The sequence below is a fragment of the Acinonyx jubatus genome, chromosome D3, assembly GCF_027475565.1.
Source record: "Acinonyx jubatus isolate Ajub_Pintada_27869175 chromosome D3, VMU_Ajub_asm_v1.0, whole genome shotgun sequence".
Classification (NCBI taxonomy): domain Eukaryota; kingdom Metazoa; phylum Chordata; class Mammalia; order Carnivora; family Felidae; genus Acinonyx; species Acinonyx jubatus.
This window is the reverse complement of record NC_069392.1, coordinates 72,775,893-72,800,268: the sequence shown is the minus strand read 5'-3', so window position 1 is coordinate 72,800,268 and position 24,376 is coordinate 72,775,893. Positions and strand designations below refer to the sequence as shown.

At 35.9% G+C, this 24,376-nt stretch overlaps 1 long non-coding RNA gene across 2 annotated transcripts in view; it reads right to left on the bottom strand.

Moving 5' to 3' along the window:
* Positions 1–132: 132 nt before the first annotated feature.
* Positions 133–24,376, bottom strand: part of LOC113602356 (uncharacterized) — a 115,088-nt gene continuing 90,844 nt past the window's right edge. For both annotated transcript variants that reach the window (XR_003423786.2, XR_008291483.1), the window contains exon 4: positions 133–1,191. This is a non-coding gene — a long non-coding RNA (uncharacterized LOC113602356). The remainder of the gene's footprint in view (positions 1,192–24,376) is intronic.

The window sequence follows — 24,376 nt, the reverse complement described above, 5'->3', positions numbered from 1 at the left end:
CCAGAATGACACGTAAAATAGCTGACTCCAGACTTGACCAAGAACAACTTGATAAATGGAAATGATTGATACATTAGTGACAGAAATGAAGGAAATGAAAGTGACAGAAATGAACATCACTTGGGTCCGTAAGAGTCAACAACGCCTATTTCCATTGCCACTCAGTAAATGTCTTGTCCCTTCTCCTTGCCTCAGTTAAACCTTTCACCTTGGATCTCATCCTTTTTAGGGCCATGAGATCCTATTTCTTCCAGTATCAGGTTGCGTCAACCTGCCTAATCCCATTCCGGAAGGTCTATTTCTGCACGTCGTTGTTTGCACGTGCTGCTAGCCCACTCCAGCCCTTACTGAGTCCACTCACTGTAGCCCTGAAGTGTGCACATGAATACCATAGGCAAGGTGTGTCAGGAGAGGCAATAGAATAGTGGTCAAGAGCTCAGGCCATGGACCCAGACTTCCAGAGTTAGTATCCTGCTTTTACCATTTACTAGCCCTTCCTCAGTATCCCCATCTGTAAAATGATGGGAACAGTTGTCCGTATGTCCTAAAGTTGTAGCAAGAATTAAGTAAGCTACTAGAACAACCCCCTGGTGCCTAGAACCTGCCCCACCACTGTAGGCATACTCAGTAAACACTGACCATTCCAAATACAGATAGAGGTTCTACCTTATGTTCCTGCTTTCATATTCAGCTCCCTTATTCTGGCCCTGCAACTAATATTAGAAACTCCAATGTATACTCTGCTTGAGCTTCTCAGCTTCAACTTCCAACTAAATTTCTTGTCTCCACACAGTCTCACTCTTAGCATCAGCCACAGATCTGGTGAGAGCTGTTTTGTTTTGTTTTGTTAATTAATTAATTTTTTGATAGGCTCTGGCCCATAGTGCCACTGCTGGCCAGGCCTCAACCAAAATAGGGAATCATACTTGAGGCCTTAGGTCTGAAAGCCCTTTACCCAGTGGCCATACAACCAATGCTGTGGGATGTAAACACAATGCCAGAAGTAAGGCTCACAGTCCTCAGAGCCCAGGCAACAGAGCTAGCCGCTCTGATCTTCCAAATGTTCTTACCTTCCCATTTCGTCATACTCCATTGCCCTGAGAGATGAAGGAAAACTCATCAGACCCACAGCTTCTTGTTAATATTGCAGCTCTACACAGGAACAAATTGCTTGTAGTTCACAGTAATATCCTAACAAGGAAAGAGGATTTTTCTGTGAGGTTGGTCTATTGTCCTAATTATTATAAAGAACGTTATGTTATACCTCATGTAATAAATTCCATCCCATCCTAAAACCCTATATACCAAACCTTCCCCCTTCCTCTTAAATTTTCTATGAAGCAAGGTTTGGTACTTATTCTCAGCTCCTGGCTGGAGATTAAGTATGAGAAAGAAACATATGTAGTCAACTTCTCTGGTTCACCTACTGCTGGGGCTCCCAGAGTTCATTCTTCATCCTTTGCAGCACCTAATCATGAAGAAGCAGTCATTTAGTAGACAGGTATCGGGTCTAGAGCATCATACCCAGTCCAGAAACAGCCATGGCCTAGTAGTATAAGAGGAACTGACTAACTTCACCATGCATTGTCCCCCAGAGTACCCCATGCTCAGCTACCAAGAATCATTATGCATCCATGTGAAATTGGTAGTAGTTAGCATTTGTTTCTGTATCAAATCATAATTAACTAAGGCAACTTTGTAAACCAGGCCTTGAAAGCCCAATGACAGATGGCTATCCAATCCAAACACAGTGCTAAGTGAATAATCGTGGTCCTGGGTACCCAGGAAGAAAAAAACAAAAACAAAACATCCAAATCAAAGTACGCAAAGGAGCTGTCCATCATTAATCATTGTTCACAGGTCCTCTACTGGCTCTCTACCCATAATGCCTTTGTTGTCTGGGAAATGCCACCCTATACTTCTTTTGCCAATAGTACAGCATTTGCCAATACAGCATTTGCCAATAGTATTGTCTGCACACTCCACAGATCTCCATTCTACCCACCCAGGAAACCCAAATAAGTAGTTTATTAATAAAGAGGTGATTTAGATCAAGATTTAGAAATCCTTGGGGCATCCTGGTGGCTCAGTCAGTTAAGCATTCTGACTCTTTTTTTTTTTTTTTTTTTGCATTCTGACTCTTGATTTCTGCTTGGGTCATGATCTCATGATTCGTGGGTCCAAAACCCACATCAGGCTCTGTGCTGAGAGCTCAGAGCCTACTTCAGATTCTTTCTCTCCCTCTCTCTCAAAATAAGTAAAAACTGGAAATAAAATTTAGAAATCCATCCTGGTGTCCCAAGTATGAGAAAGTCCAGACAAATGCCCAAACGATGCACATCTATTAGCAAGGATGTTTATTTTATGAGCCAAAACTGAAGACTTCTGTTACTGTATACATCAACTCTTACCCAGAACTCATTTGTCCCTCTATATCCTGCTAAGGGAATTCTTTGAAAAGAAGAATGAGGCACTCTATAATGATGAAATTAATGTAACTTCAACTTGAATATCATTCAAGGCTTACTACACCTCTCTATTTGAGTCTTCATTACTCACATCAACTCTGTGGAGGTCAAGTCTTCTTCAAAGGCTAAATCTGAGCCGAACAGCACAATACCTAGCACTCTTTTGGACTGACACCAACAAAAATAGAATAGGACTTCTGAAAATCAAATCCTCCATAAAAGCAACAAGAATACTGAAAAAAATGGTCAATGTTACCATCTTTGGAACTTTGGAAATTAACCAAAGGTTTGCAATAATCTGAGGCACATTGATAAAAAGAAAATACTAGCTCTTGGTAAGAATAACTAGCTTTGTAGAATTTTAACTGACCCAGTTGCAATCCCTCTCTCTCAGCTCCATAGTAACCTTAAAAACAAAACAAAGCAAAGCAAAACAAAACAAAACAAAACAAAACAAAACAGCCTTATAATCATACTAGTTTTGAAAACAGCAGCCTAACATCCACTGGAAGGAGAACAGATTTGAAGCTCCCCCAAAATACCTGCAAGCTCCATTTGTAGGCCCTGCCTTTATTTGACCTTACAGTTTGATCAGTGAAAACAGGAGTCATCTGTTGAGAACAATCAGTGGCAATTGTTTAATATCACACCTGTCTAATGCAACACTAACAATTGGGGCAAAAAAAAAAAAAAAATGAGTTAAGAAAAAAATTAAGGAAAAGCTGGAAAGTAATATATCCATAGTATGCTTTGTAAAGCTCTAATATATTTCTGGGAATCTAGGCTGTATATACATGAGTAAGGCTGTGCACATGCCCAGAAAAGACTTGAGAAAGCCCTAAATTCTCACCTTTTGCTGACCCTGAAGCTCTGTGCAAGCAGGAAATACAGGCTAAAGCACAGTTATAAACTGTCTGCCCAAATGTTAGAAGGCATGCTCCAACACCCACACAGAGTCTCTCAATAAAGCCTGGGAGACTTATTGGTTCCAGGCATTTAAGGAATCTCTGTACAAACATTAGCTGACTACTAATGTAATCAAGCAGACACTTTAGTGGTCACAGTGACAAATAATGCAGACTTACAGAATTCATTCAGGAAAACCACTAAACAAACAAAAGGCAACAACAACAAATCCTGCAGTGGGTTTAAATCTGATTTCCAGAGTTACCACATTATATAAAACGTTCAAATTACAACAAAAAATTATAAGACATGTAAAGAAACAGGAAATATGGCTTATATGCAGGAACTCACATCCATGTGAAAAAACAAAAGACTGGCAAAGACTCTATTTTTCTCCTATCTGATTTAAAAGACAATTGCATAGAGCAATAATTATAAATCCATGTGGATAGGCACATAATATAAAAATGTAATTCATAAAGCAACTATAGCACAATGGAGCAGGGAGGGAACAGAGCTATCTAGGAACAAAGTTTTTGTATACTATTGGAAATTAAGTAGATATTAATCCAACCTAAATTGTTGTACATTCAGATATTAAGTCTAATCTCCAAGGCAATCATAAAATATTTTAAATTATAAAAAGAAAAAGCCAAGGGAATTAAAATGGTACACTAGAAAATATACATTTAACACAAGAGAAGCCAATGATAAAGGAATAAGCAAACAATTTATAATGTACATAGAAAAAATAGCAAAATGGCAGACATAAATTATACTTATACTTTATCAGTAATTACATTAAATGTAAATGGATTAAATACTCAAATCAAAAGGCAGAGACTGGCAAAAATGATTTTTTTTTTCTTAATGATCTAACTATATGCTGTTTATAGGAGACACAATTTAGATTCAAGGACACAAATAACTTGAGATATATCACAGAATTGAAGGAAGAAACAGACAATTCAGCAATAATGTTTTGAGACTTCAGTAACCTAGACAGGTCATCAAGGAAGCAGAAAACTTGAAAAATAATATAAATTAACTAAGAGATATCTATAGAACACTCCACCCAATGACAGCAGAATAAACATTCTTCTCAAATGTACATGGAACATTCTCCAGCATAGACAACATGTTCAGCCATAAAACAAGTCTCAATAAGTTTAAAAAGATAGAAATCACACAAATTATATTGTCAGGCAACAGCAGAATGAAATTAGGAATCAACAACAGAACAAAACTTGGGAAATACACAAACATGTGGAAAATAACAAACTGTTGTTGTTGTTGTTGTTGTTGTTGTTGTTGTTTTAAGGTTATTTTTGAGAGAGAGAGTGAGAGCACAAGCAGGGGAGGGACAAAGTAGAGAGGGAGACACAGAATCCGTAGCAGGCTCCAGGCTCTGAGCTGTCGGCACATAGCCTGACACAGGGCTCGAACCCATGAACAGTGAGATCATGACCTGAGCCAAAGTTGGATGCCTAATGGACTGAGCCACCCAGGCGCCCAACAAACTTTTAAATAAGGGATGAATCAAATAAGAAATTATAAAACAAATAACAAATATACTTTGAGATAATGAAAACAAAACATCAAATTTATGGCATATATTTAAAGCAATGCATGGAGGTAAATGTATCACTGTAAATGCCTATATTAAAAAGAAGAGGGATCTCAAATCAGCAACCTACCCTTCTCCCTTAAGAAACTAGGAAAAGAAGAACAAACTAAAGTTAGACAAGGAAAAAAAAAAGAAAATGATAAAGACTAGAGAGGAAATAAATAAAATAGAGACTAGGAAAACAATAGAGAAAATATATAAAACCATTTCTTGATTATTTGAAAAGATCAACAAAACTGACAAGCTTTTTGCAGGACAGGCCAAAGAAACAAGAGCATAGATCTAATTACTAAAATCAGGAATGAAAGAGGGGATGTTACTATCAACCTTACAAAAATAAAAATAATCTTAAGAAGATAATATGAACAACTCAATACCACCAAATGAGATAATCTAGAAAACATAGACAAATTCCTAGAAAAATACACACTAGTAAAACTGACTCAGGAACTAAACATAAATAGACCTATAAAGAAGTAAAGAGATTGGATCAGTAATTGAAAACTTTCCCACAAAGAAAAGCCCAGCAGCAGATGTCTTCACTGATGAATTCTATCAAACATTTAAAGAAAAATTAAAACCAGTCCTTCGTAGATGCTTCAAAAAATAAAAGAAGAGAGAAAGCCAGCTAATTTGTTCTATAAGGTCACTCAAATACATAGAGACAGAAAATAAATTGTTTGCCAGGAGCTGGAGAGAGGCAGGAATGGGGACTGAGTGCTAATGAGTATGGGGTTTCTTTTGGGGGTGCTGAAAATGTTCTAGAATTACAGGGTCATTATGGTTGCACAATTTTGTGAATATAATTAAAAGTCATTTAATTATATACTTACAAGGGTGAGTTTTATGATATGTGAATTATATATCAATTTAGAAATTAAATTACTTGAAATTAAATAAAATTAAAAGTTTAGTTTCTCAGGGCACCTGGGTGGCTCAATCGGTTGACTGTAGGACTTTGGCTCAGATCATGATCTCATAGTTCATGAATTCAAGCCCTACATTGGGCTTGCTGCTGTCAGCCTGTCAGCACAGAGCCCACTTCAGATCCTCTGTCCCCCTCTCAGGCCCTCCCCTGCTTGCACTCTCTTAAAAATAAATAAATTTTCTAAAAAAGTTTAGTTTCTCAATATCACTATCACCACGTTTTAGGTGCTTAATAATAATTTGTGGCTAAGGCTACTTGATTAGTGCAGATATAGAGTATGTCTATCATCTCAGAGATTTCTTCTGAATATGTTGCTGGGAGGACCATGTATGGAAATAACCTTCGAGACACATCTTCGTGTGGTAGACACTGTAATATTCCACTTAAACTCCCCCTTAAAAACGAAGGACTTTCTCCCCAGATACCAGGAGTGCTTCTGGTAGACAGTTCTCAAGTCTCAATCCCTATGTATATGGTGTCTGCTGAGGACACATCCTTACACCTCAAGCTTACACCTCATCCAAGGTCAGTCCACATCAACCAACTGATTGATGGGTGGGGTATATAAATGCCTGACCCCTCATCCAAATGTGACAAAATCTGAAAGGTACTCCCATCCTTCCAGTCCCTCATAGAATTGGCTGGAGCCTACACTGAGACCGCATTACAATCCTCCAACTTCTCCTTCTTCTCAGTCCTGCTTCCTTACCTTTCTTTCTCTGGGTGCTAATCACAAAAGTATTTTCTATAAACTCCTACAAGCTAACCTCCATCTCAACGTCTGCTTCCTGAGAAAATGAATCGACAAGACCCAGACCAATTCACACAGTCATGTTCTGTGAAATGGGGCCCCTTGGCTAATGAAGGTGACTGTGCCTGATCTCCCAGATAAAAGGGTGATCACTGTCATATAAAGTATCTTTATCTGTTTCCTGGATAAGGCCTCAGAGTAACCCTGCATTTGAGCAGATTGAGATCAACTATAAAGCCCTGACTGTGGGCCACTCCAGAAATGTAGACATTCTCACTTTGCACATTGTACTGGAGGCCCTGGAGTGGAAAGGCCTAGACTATCTAAGAGGTCCTGATATTGCTAGGGTTCCCTGGGCTCATCAGGGATGATCATCTCCCACTTCTCAGCCACAATTGACCCAATAACTGATCTCCTCAGAAAAGGGAAGAGATTTATCTGTTCTTGGCAATGGCTGTATCTTTTCAGCAGTTGAAAGTTGTCCTTGCTCATACCTCAATCAATTTAACCAACCAACTCAATCAACCAACGCAACACAAACCTACTACTGAAACCAGAGCAACCAGGCTCCAAGTAGGTAACAGCAAAAGTGAGAAGTAACATGTCATGGGCTAAAATCACTAGAGAACTGGCTTGCTTTATAAGCTGATAAAGTTGCAGCTTTTTACAGAACTGAAACTGCCCTTTCAAAAATCCAATGGATTTTTTTCTCAGTACTCACATTTCAGTGCCTGTTGTGGTTGGAATATTCCTTTGAAATCTGTAGTGAAAGCTTTGTGATTGTTGGAAATGATACACTCAATTCAATTGTTCCCTTCCCAGTGTTGATCCATTCATGAAAAGAGAGGGTAAAAGACATGGGCTTTTCTAGAGAATCTGCACAGCTACCCAGGAAATCTGCTCTCAGGACCCTCCCAGAAAGCCCTGAAGGAAAATCACAATGAGAGTGAGGTCATACATTCATGGCATTACCTTTGCTATTATTATGTATTATTGTTTGCTACTGTGTAGTTCCAACTAAAAGAAACAGCTTGTTCTCTAGGATGTAGTGTTCTCTTTGAGATGACCTGAGTCATCAAACTCCCACAGTCCTCTGGGAGTGGAGATAAGAGTTTGTGGTTGTTGGCTACCATTTATTTGAGGTACAAGGGAGGACATGGAGGGTAGGTGATAGTTTTTAAAATTTTGGTACTGGATGAAAAATACCAACTGTTCTAGCTCTGTGTAGGACACCTCTCCCTTTTATTCCTGCATATTTTCAGCAACAAACAAATCCTTAGCAATTCTGACTAAATTTCCAATCATTAAAATATCATGTGAATGAAACAAAAGGAGCAGACACATTCTCATTACATACGCTATTTGTCCAAGAGCAACAGAAAAGCATCTGTGTGTGTTCCATAGAAAAGAAAATACCTGGAGGGGCACCTGGGTGGCTCAGTCGGTTAAGCGTCCGACTTTGGCTCAGGTCATGATCTCGCGGTTCATGGGTTCGAGCCTCATGTCAGGCTCTGTGCTGACAGCCCAGAGCCTGGAGCCTGCTACGGATTCTGTGTCTCCCTCTCTATCTGCTCTTCCCCTGACTCCCCTACTCACTCTCTGTGTCCCCCTCTCTCTCAAAAATAAATAAACATTTAAAAAAATGAAAAAAAATACCTGGAAACTGTAGGGAAAATCTGATGATTTCTTAAAATTCCTCAAAGTTTTTCATATACAGATATGACTGAGTGTGTTTGATCTTTTTATCATCTGGTTGCAAGGGTAACTTCGGATTTTGCACTACAAACTAGTCAGAATTGCCTTGCATTCAAACGCAATGTCTCAATTTGTGTGTTACAACATGCACTATCTGTACCTACGATAGTACTTGTGCTTATCAGGTCATAAATGGAAAGTCATCTAGTCATTGGTGGCTTACTTACCATTGGTGGGTGTGTTTGACATGGCTCACTGTTACCATATGGCGATCTTCCATGATTACTCCCTTACTTCACTGGAAAATAATCTGGGAGGGGCAGGGAAAAAATAACTGTGGATAAGGTTGCCTTTCTTAAAGAAATGGCCAGACCAAGAGCCAGCACATTTTATCACATATTGCTTGATTCAAATGAAGCATAGAAATGCAAAAGAAATTTTAGAATTTCCTAACACAAACGTCAGATAGAAGACTATGAATTTTTATGGTACAAAGGAGTCTGTTACACACGATTACCAAAATCCTTTTTTCCTCAAAGGGAAAGATTCCATATGTTTATATTTTATATTTATTACAAAGACATTTGCAATTATATATAGATCTTATTTTAAGGAAAACAGTTTATGAAAAAGAAGTTTTCATACAAGATAAATTTGATGGATAAAAATTCACTTAAAATGGATTTTTGCATTTCAAATTTGCCATGGGATTTCTTCTACTGGAAAATAAAAAAGCACAAATAAAAAGTTTAATGGACAAAAATGGGAGACGTAGTACAGTGGAGCATAGACCATGAAACCGGATTGTCTGGGTTCAAATGCCATCCTTGGCTACGTGACCTTGGGCAAGTTACTTAATCTTTCCGTTCCTCAGTTTCTTCATGTTAAAATAGTGTTAATTAATGGTAATAATAGTATTAATGGTAATAATAATAACGAATTAGGCATAATAATGCCTACTTCACAGAAATGTTAGAAAGATTAAATAAGGAAGTATTTGTAAAGCCCTTAAAATAATGCCTGATACACAGGAAGTGACATGGAAGTGTTTCTTAAGTGAATATAAAGTTGTCAATAAGAAATTAAGGCAAACTTGTATAGAACGTGTTTATCTGTATGTTAAGATGTCAACTTCAGGATATAGTCTATTTTTTTTAATTCTTAGATCTGCCCTCATATTTGAGTTTTTAAGAAGACTTCAGGGGATGTCAAGGACAATAATCAGTCTTGGGCAAAATCTGTTACTGTACCACGAGGATGATTTTTATTATAATCATAAGCAATAATAGGCAATGCCCTTAAAAATATTTATATTTTAAGGACTGAAGTATATTTTTCCACAACCCAAAACATAAGGCTGCTTGCTTTAATTATAACAGAGTACCAGATTTGCTTAGTTTGTTTGCAGGGCCCGCCCCCTCTTTCTCTCCAAATGCTCTCCCCACCTCTTCCATGTTACTTGAAAAATAAAGGCCATTGGGAAGGGCAGGGAGAGTAAAGAAATACAAAGTAAAGGAGGAAACCACACCAATAGTTTTCAGTAAATCACAACTCGATTGGAATAAATATCAACATGACCAGAATAATAAAGCTTAAACACACATATTTTATTTATCTTGAGAGTGTATCTCTAGAGCTCATCATTTCAATATTAAATCCTCCAGTGGTCCAAGGATACACCAAAGGAATCCAACCCTCAGTCTACACTGGGGAATCCTGGAAGAAGAAGGGACATTACAGGACTTGGGGAAGCAAGACAGTCAAGCCAACTCATTTGCTCGAGGGGCCCACTTGGTCTTTTCCCCTTGTGAGAAGACTATACCTTGTTCAGATGTACTTTTCCTGGGGAGACAGACAAGAAAGTATCTTTCTATCCTCCCATGTTCCCTTATGAAAGGGTGAAGATTTGCTTTGCAAAAACTAACCTAAACGTTTTCAAAGGGAACAAGTGAGCAAAATTTAGGAACTTATCTTGAAAAACAAATGAGAAGCAATTTAGCTTCTATACTATACTCAGCATGTAGAAATTATGATATAAAAATTCCCTTCTGAAACACAGGGTTGCTGGAATTGGACAAGGAAAGGTTCCATTTGGGTACTCGTCTAAGTAATAGTTTGCACATCCAGCTTCTATTTATCTTCACGCCATTCACTCATCTAGTCTTTTCTCATACCTCCAGCTTAGCAAACATCACTTTTACCTCTCACGTGGCCACTTCTTGTTTCTGTCCTATTTGTTGTTTGTGTGGTCTCTTTCTTTGAGTGATTGCTTTTTTTTTAAACCACATTTCCAAGCCAATGTGTGGGGTTTTTTTTTCTTAACATACTATCCTAAACCAAGAAAGGATATGGGAGAAAAATAAAACTAGTTCAAGAGGTACACTGAGGACCAAGGAGGTTTTCAAAAGGTGGACTTTAGCAGAGAAAAGAGAGGAAGAATCCATATGTGTGTAATTTCTGTTTTGTAAAATCTATAGTTTTTGCATTACTGTATTAGTTTCCTGGGACTGTCATAACAAAATACTACAAACTGCATGGCTAAAAATAACAGTAGCTTATTCTCTCACAGTCCTGGAAACTAGAAGTCCAAAATCAAAGCATCAGTAGGGCCATCCTCCCTTGGAGACTCTAGGTAGAATCCTTTCTTGCTTCTTCCAGCTTCTAGTGGTAGCTAGCAATCCCTGCCTAACCTAATAGAAGTTGCCCCAATCTCTGTCTCTGTTGTCACATGGTGTTATCTGTGTGTGCCTGTTTCCACACCTTCCTTCTTATAAGGTCACCAGTCATATTAATTAAGGGTCCATCCTAACCTAGAATGACTTCGTTTATCTACAATGACACTATTTCCAAACAAACCATATTCCGATATATTGGGGGTTGGGATGTCAACATATCTTTTTGGTGGGACATGGTTCAACCCATAACAATTTCTAATAGTAATAAAAACCAAGATTGTATATGCTTTCTATACATATCTAGCTTAATCTCATAATAACTAGTCCTTGTCCCTCACTGATAGATCAAGAAATTCACACTATAAAATTAAGTCCTATGGCTCAGGATACAAAGCTAATAAATGGCGGAGTTAAAATTTCAGTGAAGACTAGAACCTGACTTTTCACTATAACATCTTACCAAAGAATGTGGGTTATCATCAACTCTTCAGTACTGGATGGGTTATAAGTGCTTTATGATCTAAAATGGACTCTAACACTGTTAACATAATAAGTTGAACTATAAGAATAGTAAAGCAGGTGGGGCATGGGGTAATCTCTATATGTCATTGTCTGCTTTGTTAGGGGAAGACTAGATACCTATTACTCCCCAGGCTCAGAGGTCATATCTTACAGTTGGAACAGACACTGTGCCTATAAGATGAAACAAAATATCTTGAAGATGTATCACTTCAATGGTGTATATGTACTCTTGAGTCAGAAAATGCCCATCTATACTTTTTATAAGCCAAGAGAAGCATCTCATTAAACTATTTTATAATACTATATTACTAGCCCTATTATATAGTACTTTATAGTATTCTAAGATTTTAAAATATTAATCATTTATATATAAACTTCAAAATCTTGTTTTATCAGTCTACCACTTATATTTAGCATTTTTCTTATTCGCTTTCTTTGCTTAAGTACTTTTATTTTAAAAGGAAACCTTTAACACTTCTGTAAATTCAAAACCAGTATTCTATGCTATAAGTAGAACTATATATTGCATTTATTTTTAGACATAAAAACACAATTCAAATAAGCAATATCATCAAATTTTAAACTAAAAATAAATATGAAATAAAAGGTTTAAAGAAAAAGTAGTCAGCTTTGGGCTACATCTATAAATTAAGTTCCTCAATAGGAAGAATTAGAAGAAGGTAGGGTCAGTCACTAGGATAGGCGTTTTTGACTCTGTCTTATGGCTTAAGACCAAGGTGAGATCTATATAAACAATGCCATTCTCCTCCTACTTTCCATGACAGCACTAAGAACCCCAAATCATGTGAGTATATAGTTGGAAAAGGGAAAAAAATACCTAAGCACCTTCTCTAATTGACTGGATACTCAATATTAATTCCTAATCAAAATTATTTAGGTGACTTTCCTTCAACAAACTTTTATTTCAAGAAACCCTACGAAGATATTTCCAGACTGTGTTTTTCTGATGGAATGGAAAAACTTACTAATGTCCACAAAATGATGAAAAATGAGTAGCCCAAGCAATTTCCAACATATTCTCCAATATCAACCACTAACAGTGGTGCCACAAAACTGCTTTCTAACTAATGCCTTATTTTACTAGAGGAAATCAGCTTTCTGTTATTACTTTTCTAGATGATAATCTTATCATGCATTGGTTCATTCAATTCAATATTACAGAGCACCTATTATGTACCAGGCATGGATCAAAAAAGTGGGTATACAGCAGTGAAAAAGTTATATTTGATCCCATTCTCCCTCTTTCTCCACCTTCGCTTACAGTAGAGAAGGGAAGACAAACATTGAACAAATAACCAATTGTACAGGTAATGTGTATTGGCCAAGTACAGGGTGCCATAGTTACACACACCAACAACCTAACTTTATCTTGAGAATGGGCAAGATCTCCTTGGAAATGTGGCCTCCAGGTGACACCTGAAAAATGAATGAATAGGCATTTGCCTAGTAGAACAGAAAGAGTGGCTCCCAAAGAAAAGGAGGGTGAAGGGGAGACCAGATTATTAAGCACTGTATTAAGGATCTTTCAGAATCTCTTGTAAAGGCAACAGGAAACCATTAAGGACTAACTCTGTGTCAGGCACTGCCCTACACATACTATTTAGATTTAATCCTAGTGACTGCCATGTAAATATTATCACCCCGTTTATTAAACGAAGAATAAGGAATTTATTATGTGGAATTAGTGAATGCATAAAGCACCATAAGCTAAAATTCTATCTAAATAAATTAAAAGTCTGTTTTTTTTTAATGTAGCAACTTCCTATTAAAAAGTGATAAATGCTTTTAGTTTCAAAGAAAGCTTATAATTTTTAAAATGAAAAGGGCAAGAAAACTGAGATCCGTGTATTCAAGTGGAAAAGAAATTCTCTTTCTATAATTTCAAAATACTCCAAGTTGACATTGGAAAGAATGCAGCAGTTTGGTTGAAATGTTTTATAGGTTTTTATTGACCCTTGTAATAGACTGCAGGAAATCTTTCTTTCATGTGTTTAAAGCATACGACAAGGAGATACAGTTGAATCAGTCAAATTCACACACTCTTCCAAACCTCTTTGCAACTCTTAAATCCTTGTAAGTGTGCTTCAAAGCAGAGAGAAATAGACAATGCTGGTAATTACTCCGTCCTCTCAAATAGGAATTACTTCCTACATCTTTTATCACCACTCGGTCTCACAAGCTCCTTTTCAGTCATCTAAACCCTTTAAAGAAATTGTTGAGTCCATTTTACGGATGAGAGAACTGAGACACAAGACTTAAGTGATCTTGCCAAGGTCAGGAAACTGTCAATGGATTCAAGAGAGATGCAGATCTTGGAATCCCAACTTTCCCCTATATTCAGGTTTCTCAATCTTGACATCATTGAACTCTTGGGTTTGTATAAGTCTTGATCTTGGATATTGTAGGGTGTTCAGTAGCATCCCTGACCTGTACCTGCTAGATGCCAATAGCACCCCCAATCTTCCCCAACCAAAAATGTCTCTAGGCGATGACAAATGTCCCTCAGAGAACAAAATCACTCCCCAGTTGATTCTGCCCACACTGGAACCCTCTAAGAACGTCTCTCTCTACTGTTAGGCATATTTTTTTTTTCATGATCTCATTATTTATATTATAGACACATATTTTATTCGTCCACTCCTCTTTCCACATAAAAATTACTGATTGACAAGTTAATGTATGTCTTTGAAGAAAATTTGCAAAAAGAAATCCATAAACACGCCCCTTAGAGATACTTACAGTTAACATTTTGATGCATGTCTTTGAAGCGTATGCATATTAGCTTTTATATTTTTAAATAAAATGAATAATACTGAATAAACAACCTTATAAGTAGCATTTTCTAATCCCATTAAATATTTCCAAATAACTTTAAAGACTGTCTAGCATCCCATTATATAAATATATCACATACATGAATATATGACAACTTAACTTAAAAATTCTCAGTTTCATTATCATAAATAAGTCTGTTGTGAACCCACTTGTATTGACATCTTTCAGAATATCTTTGATTATTTCCTAAACATAAATTCCCAAAGTTAAGTTACCTCGTTAAAGGGAATAAGCTGGTTTGTTGTCATTCTGTCAAATTGAATTACACTCCCAGCAGAGAGGATAAAAGCACTCCTTTCCCCAAACCTTTGCCAACATTAAGTTTTTTGTTTTCACCTTTACCAAACTAGTATTTGAAAGTTTTAATTGTTATTTAATTTGCATACCATGGATTATGAGACAGAAGGTTTTTAAATATATTTATTAGTCAATTTGTAAATTGTCTGTACATGTTTTGTCATTGTTATTGAATTATTCATCTTTTTCCTTTAATATTTGTAAAGAGTGTTCAGAATTTAAAAGCTTTCATTGATTATCAAATATAATACAAAATTTTTTCTTCAAAATCTGTCATTTAAAAAAATTGACAATGTCACTTGATTTTAATTCTGAACATTAAATTTCCAAAAACTCCATTTTGGGGGTGCCTGGATGACTGTCGGTTAAGTGTCCAACTGCTGATTTTGGCTCAGGTCATGATCCCACAGTTCGTGAGATCAAGCCCCACAATGGACTCTGCACCGACAGCTCCGAGCCTGCTTGGGATTCTCTCTCTCTCCCTCTTTTTCAGCCTCTCCCCTGCTGATGCTCTAAATAAACAAACAAACAAACTTTTAAAAAATCCATTTTGAATTTATGTTGAACTGTATTAAACCTAAAAATCGATGTGGGGGAAGTGGCATTGTTATAATACTGAACTTTCCCATCTATGATTATTCTTCTTTAACGCCCTTTAGTAAAGTTGTCTTCAACAAGGGTCTAACGTATCCTAATTCCTAGCTTTATAATGTTCTATTGCCATTGAATAGTATTTATTTTTCACTAAGCTTGTTAAATGGTGATTTTTACCATGTTTTCTCTCTTTTCCTAAATTCTTTATTTCTAAAAGAACATTTAGTTCTCTGCACACACTGGGTATTTTTTTTAACGTTGTGACAATACATGTATTATGTAGTAATACACAAAGTAACAGTATAAACCCACTTTATAAGCAGTGTCTTGCAACAATATAGTTCTACTTAGGCAATAAGAAAGAGAACTTGGTTTTCTGGATATGCAACTTTACAAAACAGTTTTGACTTAAATGAAGAATTTGATAAATAGTACATTATCTGGTTCTTTAACCAAATTTACTAAAGCTAAAGTTTCAGTCCTTGGGACAATCAAGGAGTTTGATCTTCCTTTGAATTTTGCAAAACCTGTCCTCTGAGACAAAAAGACATAAAGCCTATAAAATTCTAGAGCGTGTAAGAGGAAAGAACTGGGAAAGTGGATATATTGATGGCAACTTTTACAGCTTCCATAGAAAGTGTAGAGAGAACCTCTGGTTTGCTTTATCAAGGTAGCATCAAGGACTAGAAGGTCATTATTTATCATAAATACTACAGATGACAGAAGCAGGGTAAATAGGTTGTTTTTATTGCATACTAATCCCACTATCTCTAGTGCACAGTGGTTATTTTTTTAAATGTTCTAGACTTACAGTTCTTAACTTCTCAAGATTTTAAACATTATGTTAACAGTTGGTGTGTGGGTGACCTTATAAGAATGTGTTCAAATTCATATTCTTTTATTTTTGCATTACGCAATGGGGCACTTACATGGCATAGTACATACTACTCTGATAAAAGCATTTTTAAAGATAGGGCATATTGATACATGATCTACTATAAGGCAGTTTAATAAAACAAGCAAGAGGGATGCCTGGATGGCTCAGTTGGTTAAGCATCCAACTTTGACTCAGGTCATGATCTCGCGGTCTGTGAGTTTGAGCCCCATGTTGGGCTCTGTGCTGACAGCTCAGAGCCTGGAGCCTGCTCCAGATTCTGTGTTTCCCTCTCTCTCCCTGCCCCTCCACTGCTCATGCTCTGTCTCTCTGTCTCTCTGTCTCTCTCAAAAATAAACATAAAAAAAAAAACAAGCAATAAAGTAAGAATCAGAAACCTAAGTTTTAGACATATATACTAGTTTAGAAAGTAAACTTTGTATTACTTCCTTATTATACTTATTTAAACACTGATGAATAAAATTAAAATACTAATTTATACAATGGTGTTGATTACTTTATACGTCAAACTCAGAAGAAGGTGTCAAAATAACAGTATATTCTCCTTATTGGGGTGGAAGAGGGTAGGCAAAAACAGAATTATTTGAGCACCTTTATTTTATTACTTATAATTTTGCGAAGTAAATATCTTTTGATTAGTAGATCTGAATCTTTTCTAATTAGCACATTTGATGCTTTATGCAAAAGAGTGTGACTAAAGGGATTTTAAAAACTTGAAAGTAGTTTAGCCAGGCTAAGCGTTCCTTTTGCAATCTTTATACTCTGAAAATGCTTACTGCTGGAATCCTTTTATTTTTCATATATAGTGCAAAGATAAGGCAGCTTCCACTCATTACCATGATGCAGTTTTATGATATTTATTGCCTCCACAAGCAGGTGCTTTAAATCACTAACAACCTGTGCAACCTTGAGTAAATCACCTAATCTCTCTGGACCTGTTTCCTCATTCATTACAGAAGAAAGTTAGAATTGGTGGTTTCTAAGGCTCCTTTAACTCTAAAATTCTAAAAGTCTACAACTCAAAATTGCATGCTAAGGGCTATCTTTTAGCATGCAATTTATACTCTGCCAAAAAAAGTAGATAAGTTTCATGTAAATCAAACAGACTGTCTAAAATATGAAACAAGAGGTTAAAAATGTAAACTGTGGGTTTTAACTTTCAGGTATGATTGAGTTGCTGGTACGAACATATCCCTCCTACATTAAACCACTGTAAAACTGGACAAATATTCAAAACATGGGGAAATAGGTAATGCAAGATTGTGATCCTCGAGAATTGAGTAGTAACTCACAAGGGGAGCTCCACATTCAATGGACTCCTCTTCTGAGGGAAAACTTTCTTTTCGTGGTACTTAGGGCTGGAATATAAATGCATAAATATGCATGGTGTCCTACTGACATGAGGAGGCAGATATCTGGGTTTGAATCTGCTGGAGTGGCTAGAATGTGCAAGGTGGGGCACCAGAGAGGAGAGAAATGGACCCAGGGTGAGTTCCAGAAGTCTATGCAGGGTTTCCCTAAAAGTCCTTGGCCAAGAGCAAAGGGTGAAACTACTTGAGGCTTAGCAGAGGGCAGCTGCTGCAGGGTTAAGAGAGAAGCAGGCACACTAAAAGTTGAGTAGTGCTGGGAGAGTTGAATTTCCTGCCCAGTCAGAGAGGATTTTTAACATCATGTAGTATTTGTTGGCATCCAGCTGAAACTTCACAAAAGCTCCACCACAAAAATAAGGACTATGACCTAGAGTAAGTCCCACTTTAGATCTCCCCACAATAGGATAAAACCAAGTCCTAATAGGATCTACAGAGGACAGAAAGTCCCATCAGTGAAGAGGGACTTAGGAAACACATCGGGTTTTCCAAAGATCAACCCTACCAGAGTATAAAACCAAGTTTATACAATAGAGGATAATCAATCTTATACAATAGAAGGACAAAGATCATCATTCTTCCAAGGAAGAAAAAAAAATCCTGTATCATTTACAATATAATTAAAATTATTGGATATGAAGAGATAGGAAAAGTGATCCATAGTTAAGAAACTAAAGGCAATGGAAATCAAACCTAACATGGCTTGGATGTTCGGCTTAGCAGATAAATGTATTCAAGTAATTACTACAAATGCATTCAAAGAACTAAGAAAAAAAATGTTCAAATAATTAATGAGAAATATGATCATAATGAGTGACCAGATAAGGAATCTTACTGGAAAAATAGAAACTAAAAATAAGAATCAAATGGGTGGTGAGAGTGTAAAATGGCACAACCATTTTGGGAAACTATTGGATAGTTTTTTAACAATGAAACATACAGGGGGGCACCTGGGTGGAAGCATCCCATGCTTAGTTTCAGCTCGGGTCATGATCTTATGGTCATGGCTTCAAGTCCCACATTGGGCTCTGCACTATCAGTGTGGAATCTGCTTGAGATTCTTTCTCTCTCTCTGCCCTCTCCCCCCACTTGTACACTCTCACTCTTTGTATCTCTCAAAAATAAATAAATAAACATTTTAAAAATTAAACATGTAGGAGATTATTCTTCATTAAAAACGACCAATTATTAATACAAGCAACAAATTCTATGAGTTTCCAGGGAATTATGCTGAATGAAAAAAAGCCAATCCCAAAAAGTTATATTCTGTATGATTCAGTTTACATAACAATCTTAAAATGACAAAATTATAAAAATAGAGAACAGATTGATGGTTGCCAGAAGTTAAGGACAGGAGCAGAGAGAGAATAAAGATGGTTATTAAAGAGAAACATGAGGGGCCCCTATGGTGATGAACCGTTGTATATCTTGACAACTACATTAATGTCCATAACCTATTTGTGAAGTTTTTCTATCATTTTGCAAGATGTTACCATTGGAGGAAACTGGATACAATGTACATGAAATTTCTCTGTATTAGCTCTTCAAACTAAATGTGAATCTACAACTATCTGAAAATAAAATATTTAATAAAAATATTAAACATGCATCTATATAGCCCAGGAAGTCAGCTTCTAGGTATTCATCCAAAAGAACTTAAAACATATGTCCACAACAGAATAGGTCAAGAAACTGTGATATATTCCTATAATTGACAACTATTCAGCAATAAAAAGAAATGAAATGATACATTCAATAACATGGATGTATCTGGAAACTATTAAGTTAAGTAAAAGAATCTAGATACACAAAATATCCATGTTGCATTATCCATTTATATGGATACCATTTATATGGATATCCATTTATATCCTAGAATAACCTAGGATAATTTATGAATACTATCTTGGGAAGGGATACCACTAAGACACAGGGGAACTCTCTGAGATGATAAAAATATTCTGAATCTTTAATATGAATTCATGAAAACTGATTTATGATATGCTTAAGATCTGAGCATGTCTCTGTAAATCATTCTATTAAAGGAAGATGCAAAGGGAAATTCTAAATCTGAAAAATACAACAAGGAAAAAGAAAAATTCATTGGATGGGCCAAACAATGGATTGGAGGTGCTAAAAGACTATGTGAGCTAGAAGACGGAGTGATAGAAATTATCTGATCTGAAAAAGAGAGAGTTAAAAGTTTGAAGAAAAATGAGCAGTCTGTGGGACCAGCAGGATAGTATCAGACAGCCTAACATATATCTAGCAGTGGTCCCAGAAGGAGAAGAGAATGAAAATAAGGTAGAAATATGTTTAAAGAAATTATGGCTAAAATTCTCTCAAAATTGATAAACAACATCAAAATGCAGATCCAAGGTCAATGAACTGCAAGCAGGATGTGTGTAATAGAACCACATATGGGCACATCATAGACAATTTCTGAATATCAAAAATAAAGAGAATATTTTGAAAGAATCCAGAAGGAAAAAGACCCAGTGGATAAAACAGATATAGGGGAACCAATATAAGAATGGCGAGAACTCTTCATCAAAAACAAAAGAGGACAAAAGATATAGGAATGACATCTTGAAAGTACTAAAGATAAAAAGTGACAATTTTATACCCAGTGAAAATATTTGTAAATGACATGATGTCCATGCAGAAAAATCCCAAAGAATCTACAAAAACAAAAACAAAACAACCTACCAGAACTAGTAAATGAATATAAGGTCCGTGTACAAAAATAAATTATTTTGTACATCTAACATCAACTGATGCTAGCTACCACCAGTTTGAAAGTAAAATTGTCAAAAGAACACCGTATATAATGACATCAAAAACATAAAACACTTAGAAGTCAACAAAAGATGCACAAAACTTCACTGAAAAATGGAAAATGCTGGTGAGATAATCTTGAAACAGCCTAAATAAATTAAGTGATATACCCTACAGTGAAATACTACCAGCAATTTAAGAAGTACATATGCATGCAACAACATAAATGAAACCAAAAAGAAAAAAAAAAGAAAGAAATCATGCTGATTGAAAGAAATCTTCCCCCAAATAGTACACGCTGCATAATTCTTTTTGTATGAAGTTCTAAGATGGGTTAAACTCATCTACCATTTTGTAAAAATCAGAACAATAGTTGCTTCTGGGGAGGTGGGAGCAGAGACTGACTTTGAAGGAATATATGATAACACAGGTATTATGCACTTGTCAAAAGGTATCAGATAGTAAACAAGATTTGTACACTTTACTATAGGAAGATTTTATTTAAAACAAAGAAAATATAAACAGTAATTGAATTCCAGTTAATGGTACACGGGCTAAAGTGTTGGGGTGAAGTAAACTCCGATGTCTGCAACTCAGTAAGAAATACATCAAAAAAAGAAATAAGATAGGAAAACAGATAGATATAAATATGATAAAGATAACAAAGCAAAATATTAATTATAGCATCCAGAGGGTAGGTATAAGCATTTAATGCTATTTTATTTCAACTCTTTTTCTGTTTTAAAATTTTCATATTAAAATACAAATTTAGCAAAGTTGTAGGATACACATTCAGTACATAAAAATCAATTGTATATATAAGCAAAAAATAATGGGAAAATATTTTATAATAGTATCAAATATGAAAGTTATGTGTAAATCTATACTCTGCAAAATACAAACATATTGATGAGAGAATTTTTTAAGTTTAAATAAATGAAGAAATATACCATACTCATGGATTAGAAGACTTAATATTGTCAAGATATCAACTCTCCCCACACTGATTTATTTCCACACAAAAATAGCAAGCATTTTTTTAATTGGTAAGATGATCCTAAGACTTAAATGGAACCACACTGAACCTAAAATAGCCAAAATAATTTTGAAAAAGAAAAACGAAGTTGGAAGAACTGTGCTACCTGATTTCAAGATTTATTATGAATACTCTAATCAAGAAAGAGTGGTAATGGTGTAAGTATAAACTAATAGATTAATGGAACAGAATAGAGAGCTCAGAAGTAGAACCACATATTCAGCTGATTTTTGACAAAGGTGCCAAATTAATTCAACGAGTAAAAAACTATCTTTTCAACAAATGATGATAATACAACTGGACATCTATATTTTTAAAAATGAACACTAACTCATACATCACTGCATACACAAAATTAAATTTGAAATGGATAATAGACTAAACATAAAAGCTAAACTATAAAACTTCTAGAAGAACACTTCTAGGAAAAAAAAATCTTCATGACTCTGTAGTAGACAAAGCTGTATTCTTAGCACACAAAAAAGCACCAGCCTTTTAAAACGGACAAGTGACTTTATCAAAATTTAAACCTTCTGGTCTTCAAAACACATCATTAAGAATATGGATAAAAAGAAAGCTACACACTGGTGAAAATATGTGCAATACATATATTTGAAAAAAGGATATGTATCTAATTATATATATAAAGCATTGCTACAATTCAGTAAGAACAATAATTTAATTTTAAAAGGAAAAAGGAAAAAAAAAAGGCAAAGGAGTTGAACAAAGACCCCCAAAATATGGTCTTTTTATATAAAAGCATGAAAAGATACACATCACTGAACATCGGGAAACACAAAACCACAACGAGATATTACATCGCACTCACTTAAATGGCTAAAAGTAAAAAGACTGACTATACTAAGTGTTGGCCAGAACTCTCAAACTCTCAAACTATTATAACCACTTTGGGAAAGAATTTGGCAGTTTCTTACAAAGTTAACTTTTGTTAAGGTTTATCATATGACCCAGAAAAAAATATACCCACAAAAACATGTAGACACGTGTATAGTAGCTTTGTCCATAATCAAATACTGGAAACAATCCACACATCCTTCACCAAGTGAATGGATAAGTAAACTGTAGTATATTCTATCCAATAGAATGCTAGACAGCAATTAAAAGAAATAAACTAATGATATACTCAACAACATGGAAGAATCTCAGTAATGTTATGCTGAGAAAAATAAGCCAGATACAATTATATGAAGTCCTAGAACCTAGAAGCCACACTAAGCTAGAGTAATACATTATATTGGTTGCTTGGTATGGAGTGGCAGGGTGGGGGTGGGTAGACGTATTGACCTCAAATGAGTAGAAGAGAATTTTCTGGGATGACTGATTGGGTTGGTGGTTACACAAACATATAAATTTATCAAACTGTGCACTTACAATGTGTGCATCTTATTGTGTATAAATAGCACCTCAAAAAGTTTATTAAAGAATAAATATAAAAAGTTAAAAATAAATATTAACAGCAAGTACAACTAATTTTTGGATAATTTTTCTTGGTAATATTTAGGAAGACTTCCATGGTTTTGCATCCATTTTTCTCAATGTGTGTTTGGCTTGTACTATGTAAAGCTTAAAAGCTCATTAATGCTAAAGTCATATCTTAACCTTCCCCACACATTAAAACTGTCAATCAAATTTTATTACATGAATGAAGCACTTTACCTTAAATCTGTCAAGATAATTGCTAAGATTAAGTTAAATGGAAAGAAAAATAAAAGTAAAATGTGGAGTTATTTTTAAATTAAGAGCAATTCCTATAAAGAATAATAAAGCAGTATGGCAATATATATTGGTTTTTCTATAACATCTTCCCATCTTGGAAAATGGTAGGGAGGGCTTAACTCTCACATACATCCTCAAAACACCATATGAATCAATTGTTACACCTTCAGCTACAAGGAACAGGAAACCCTGATTCAACGGACTTTAATAATAAGTCATTTATTATCTCATATAACAAGAAGTTCTCCAGGCATAGTTAATTCCTGGCATGACACCCTCATCTAGCTATCTATCTATCTAGCTAGCTAGCTATCTATCTATCTAATCTACTCTATCTAATCTTCCTATCTATCTTCCTTCCTTCCTTCCTGCCTTCCTGCCTTCCTGCCTTCCTACCTTCCTTCCTTTTAACATCCTCATCTTTCCATTCTGCCTTTGTTCTCAGACTATCTCTCAAAGCTCCAAGATACTGGAACCATGACGGCATCTAGGGGGAAAAAAGCATCATCTTTCTGCTGATCTCTTTTAAGTCATTAAGTGATCTTTCCCAGCACACATCTCTCATTTCTCTAGCCAGAATTCACCGTATGTCCACACCTATATAATTCATTAGCAGGAGAAATGAGACCAACAAGATGGTCCTAAAACAGCTCTACTAGCAGGTGGCCAAGGGGAGGAGAGTAGAGACTGGAAAAGGGCTGGTTCTCTTAGGAAGCAAGAAGGGACAGGAGGGGAGGAACAGCTCAGTAGACAGAAGTGAGTGCAACACTGGACAGAGAAGGAAAGAAATACTGTTCCTAAGTTCTATTAAATTTTCGTTTTGCCTTCGCACAAATACTTCTCTCTGGGGGCTTTTGCCACCAGTAAAAAAAAAAAAAAAAATCAAATTGAAAAACACCAGCAGCCAAAGCTAGTCTCTGAAATCCTTTGTCCTCCTTAAGGGGCTGAAGAATATTTTCTGACTTTTTAGCACAGAGGAAATTAAAGCAATTCTCACTCCTTACATGCTATTTACTGCTGTCTACACCACTAAACCATATTTGTTTCTTGGTTTGTAGCACAGTGATTGTAGAGTAACAGCCAGGCAGCAAATAACTTCCCTGCCACTGAAATTGGGTGATTTTGCTCTCAGTGGAGCATATTACATGACCCTTCAATGCTGGTGAGGGGCCATGGGCTTTTTCTTCGCTTCTACTTGCCATGATGGGTAGGATTGGTGATTGGTAGCTGTTTCCATCTAACTT